Source organism: Dendrobium catenatum, unplaced genomic scaffold, assembly GCF_001605985.2.
Source record: "Dendrobium catenatum unplaced genomic scaffold, ASM160598v2 fragScaff_scaffold_524, whole genome shotgun sequence".
Classification (NCBI taxonomy): domain Eukaryota; kingdom Viridiplantae; phylum Streptophyta; class Magnoliopsida; order Asparagales; family Orchidaceae; genus Dendrobium; species Dendrobium catenatum.
Window position 1 is genome coordinate 11,073 of NW_021318986.1, and position 5,536 is coordinate 16,608.

Consider the following 5,536-nt stretch of genomic DNA (forward strand, 5'->3'; position numbering starts at 1 on the left):
AAATGGTTGCCCAAAAGACTTGTAATGACTATAAATATGGGTTGATATGTATTATAATTTTCAACTTTTGAATGAAATATTTTGGTACATAGGAATTCTTCATTTACTAGGTACTTGATGGATTCAAGTGTTGATACAATTTTTGTGTCAACTCAACTCAGGTTGAGTCGAATCAGACAAGATTGGGTTCAATTGGACTCGATCAACTCAATTGATCCTCGTCAACCCAATCGACTAAAACCGAGAGGAGTCGGAAAACCAGGTTCGTGCGTGTGTCTAAACCGAATTAAGTGACCAGGAAGGGAGCATCTTTCATTTATTATTCATCTTCTCGCATAAATGACTGAATAGCTGAGACCTATCACCTGTTCGACTTGTCCAAATAGAGAGTCGTTGTTTGCTCTTTTTCAAGTAGGAGGATGCTAAGTGGGAGGGCTATGAAGGCATTTGAGAGGCCAATGGCTTATTTTAGAAGCTTCCACTGCCTCATTCATTAACTCCGGTGAGTTGGTCGTGATGAGGTGACATCCGGAGCAATTTGGACAGGAAATTTGCACTCATTTGGATCATCTTTACTTATGCAAGGTAAATGAGCTCCAGTCAGTCTCCGCCGAACACTAGCTTTGGCGAGATATATCCCTCGAACTTAGAAAACATAGGTCTATAAGTCCTTTGTTTGTGTGGTTGACTCCCCCCAAAACCTCTAGGTCCTAAGAAACCACCGCATTTTATTTTTTAAAACCCGAAACACCCACGTCTCTTTTTGTAAATTCGTGAAAATCCGATGATTTTCTTTATAAATTCATGAAAATCCGATGATTTTCATTTAATTGTTCTAATGTGAGAGCTGAAAGAGAATGTCGATGCGCGTAGGGTCATTGGCCTTGTGTTCAAAGACCTTCAAATTTATGTAGCACAATCATATTGGACCCTAATTGTCACTTACAACCAAACCATAGCCTAAATGTCATCGTTTGATCCGAAATTAAATGATGATGCGTAGGTTTCAAGAGTTGTTAGTTGCAAGTTGAATCTCTTTCCTATACCATAATACAAGCATGCATTTTTTAGGATTGTTGATCACTTAAAATTTATAAATTGTGAAAATATGTTAGTTTAATTTCAAATATTTGCTAAACTAAGATAGAGTATCCTATGGACCCCTAAAGGCCGGGAGGCTATATTCCATCACGTTTTGAAATTATTCAAGTTTACTTAAATAATATTTCAAATTAAATGAAGCACATGTGAAAATTCTTGAACTTACAACTTATTCATATTTTATGTACTTTCCATTCAAACAAAGGTCATGACAAAAGTGATTTACAAGCATATGAATGTGCATATGTTGAATCTTATGAACTTTCATAAAATTTTAGATGCTTGAAGGTAAATTTAATTAATTTAGAAAGCCCCAAACTATTGTGAGACTCCTCATTGACCTCCTAAGGTCTATGTTTGTAAGTCCCAAAAAGGCATGATTGATTAAGTTCATCTCCAACACTTTGAAAAGTTGAAATGAAAGACTTGAATGATCTAAATTGCTAAAACTCCTAAAATGCAAATCACCAACAAGCACGTTTAGGATCTTTATATTGCATTAAATTGTTGACCTCTGTATAAAGAACCAAAAGGTAAGAAGGTAGAAATCATGCATACATACCAAATACCCGTCGAATCCACATATCCCGCCGAAAACCTCTGCAAAACTCGCAAGAAATCCCGCTAACTTATTATTCCTTTGACGCCGTTTGTGTCATTTCCAGAAATCTCACCTCGATCATCACCTTCTTCGCGTCTATAAAACGAAGATGGAGAGGCTTCTCTTCGGTACTTCTTCCATGCACGCAGAGCTCCTTCTTCCCTCGGCTCAATCCCACGACCCACAGCCTCTACCTAGCCGAACTCTCATTGTTGCTTCCGGCTCCGGCTCGATATCCCGAAACCAAGTCCAACCGCCCCTCTACCTCTCCATCTCCTCAAAACAAAACCTCCACACCCTAGCCGGAAACCCTCTCAACCTCCGTCTAATCTACCTGGTCCACAAGCAGAGAGAGAGAGAGAGAGAGAGAGAGAGAGAGAGAGAGAGAGAGCGAGAAGGATCTCTGCCTCAGCAAACAAACGCCCCAAAGTCGACCACCCCTATCTTTTGATCCCTTCCAGAGACCAAGCATGATCTCCTTCCAAGCCGCCAAGACTTCCAATCCAGCCCGTCTGTAGCCCGATCTCTCTCCTACCTCCCCTCTGTTCCCTCAAGCCGAGAGCCAAAATCCTTAGCCGACCCTCATCCAGCCCTAGTCACAAGCAGCAGGGTAAGTTTAAGTAGGTGTAGTATTAGTATTAGTATTGTAATTAGCTATAAAATGTTATATATATAAATATATATATAATGATTATTATTATTAAAAAAACAAGAAAAAAAAAAGAAGAAAAAAAAAGAAAGAAAAGAAAAAGAAAAAAAATTATGCACTTTTGTGCATTTTTCGTGCCCTCCACCTCGCCGGTTGCCAAGGTAACTTTCTAAACTTAAAATCCCGCATTCGATGTTCGTGTCGAGCCGGCAAACCGCCCATACACGCTTTTCTCTAGCATGGTGGGAAGGGAATCGGTGCGACACCTTCATTGAGATGGGTAGGCCCTATACACGCTTTTCGTAGCGTGGTGGGGACAACTTTGAGTACCCGTATGCGGCTCTGTACCTGCGGGGAAATAACAGTTTTTTTTTTTTTTTGCAACAGGTACCGAAGACCCATACACGCCTTTCTCTGGCGTGGTGGGAATAAAGATTTCACGTCCGCGATGTCCAAGGACACCTACCGTACACGTTTTTCTCTAACGTGACAGGAGGCCTAATTTTCCATAATTTCTCCTAAACGGGAGAGACGTCGGGAGACTGCCAAAATTTCGGATGAACATATAAGACCGCACTTGGACTTGATTGAACTCAAATGACAACTGAACTCAAACTCAAACTTGTGAACCTTTGAACTTGATTGAACACGAACAGGGGACCTATGAACTTGAACTAAAATGAACTCAGATGAATTAAATCCAAAATTGAACAAAATACATTAGGAACTTGGAATTCAAAATAACATAAGACTTGAACTCCAATGGGCATTGAATTCAACTTGGACTAAAGTCTAATAGTTAAGATGAAAATCGTGAGCCATGATTTTGAATATTTGAACTCAAGCAAACACTTGAGTTGAACCACATGGGACCTAGACAAGATTTGGACAACGAAATCTTTGAACTCGAGCTTGAACTATGATAATTTGAATCCAATTTGAATTTGAGCATAATTCAGACAAATGAGCAATTGAAGATGGATCTAATTGAATTGAGTGATCAGATAATGAAGTAAACTTCATTCTGAGTGATGACTCAAAGATCTTGAATGAGTCATAAAGGAACGAACTTGAATGAATTATAAGAAACAAGCTCAAGGTATCATGTGATGAATAAGTATTTTGACACTTATTCAAATGGACATCAATCGATGAGCTATAAGGAATTTGATTTGAGGGATAATCAATGTTCCAATGGAATTATCATTCCAATTGGAAAACAAATAGAGGAAGATCTATTTGAATCTCATCCAAGCAATGATTCACGCACGAATTCATTACAAGCTTTGACATGAAATCTCTCCTTGGATAACAATAATAGATTTGTAATGATCATCTCAAGTGGGGTAAAGATATGATATCAAGTTTATCATGCGAATAAAAAACCACCTTAAAGAATAAAGAGCTTCGAAGTACAACTTTGTTTGCAAGGAACAAAAGATATGGGAGATGTGGCTTGATCACAAAGCCATGATATGAGGCTTCGGATCATGGTGATTGACCTATAGGATGGCTTCGGATTATACACTCAACAGAAGTTGTAATGTATGTGACAACCTACCTATAAGCAACTACGAGAAGCCTATAAGTTTCTAGATGACATCACAAAGCACACAAGCGGACAGTAATTTGCCGATTAATACAACCAGTTTTCCCTAAACACAAGAAAGTCAGCATGCAAGTGAACACAATAACCTGCCAGTCGATGCATATGAGAAGGTTAATGATGCTTGTAACAGCACATTGTAATAGATATCGAGATACAAACAAGCATATTGTTCAAAAGCAAAGAAGATAAATAGACAACAAAATTACTAACCCCTCCTACAAGCAAAAGTGGAGAATAAGCTTCATCTTGCAAGCTATAATTTATTTCTGAGGATGACGGAAGAGCTGCAATGCTCAACATGTCTCATGCACAAGTAATAGAATTGTAAAATGGATGAACATAAAGGAGTGTGATAGCGCTTATGTTATCAACAACAATCCGAAGTCCAAAAAATACACTGATGGAGTATACGAAACGTCCTGAATTTGCAATGCACATGCAGAAGCTTGTGAAGAATGTAAAGATACTCATACAACCCATACTAAGGCAGTGGGAAGTGAAGACATCCTTCTTCTACAAGCAGGACATTAGTTAGTACACTATAATCCATCTACAGAAAGAGACAAGTAGTGCACGACAGTCTACATGTACAAAATAGCAAACAAATAATCCAAAAGCTGCTACAACATGCCACCGGATCTGCAACACTCGTATTAGCGGACAAAAGGCATATATAAGTTCTCAAATGAAATATAAGTTCTCAAATGAAATATTGTGTGCATTCAAATAGTAGTTACCTGCACAAGCTAAATATCTGAAAATACCCTCGCACATGTACTGTAATATGTATGCACATAGGTAACAAAGGGGTAAATGCAATCACATAACCTGCATGGGCCCCGACGAGCATGTTGTAAGAATACATATGACGTCTAGGAATACTGCGCGGGTTAATAAATTTGAACCCGATCCTCCTAAGCAGGTAGATAGGAGTCGAGAAAGTTCATCAAATATTTATAAAATGCCCCCCCCCCCTTAACGCCTAGATGGGACACACATGACATCTAGGGATGTTGTTCGGATCAGTAAATAAATTCAAGTTCGAACCTGATCCTCCTATGCGGATCAATAGGAGTTGACAAGGTTCAAACCATCAAACAAATATACGGTTGCGGCAATCAGTATATTTGTCTTAATACATTCATATTAGGCCTTCAAGGCCTATAACAATATAAATTCATTAATAAAGGCAAAAATCCTATGAACCCCGATCCCCCTATCGACAAGATAATAGGGTCAACAAGGTTTAATATAAAAATAAAAATGACACCACGACACCCCGATAATGGCCGTGTTGAACGAAGATCTGAACCAGAGAGATTTACAAATATTTTCAAATGCCACCCAAATACCCACAAAGTCCAAAATCCAAAAATCTAAAAATATTTATAATTGAAATTCAACTACGAAACACTTAAAGTAAAATGCATCCACCATCTGCAACAGTTTGTCGAAGTGGACAAATTAAAATTTACTTTAGCTCACATAGAACTAGTGTCTAGTCAAAAATTGTGGGCTCCAAAAATTTGGCGCCGGCCTCCGCCCACTGATGCTTTTTCTTTTCGGGGGGAGTTTT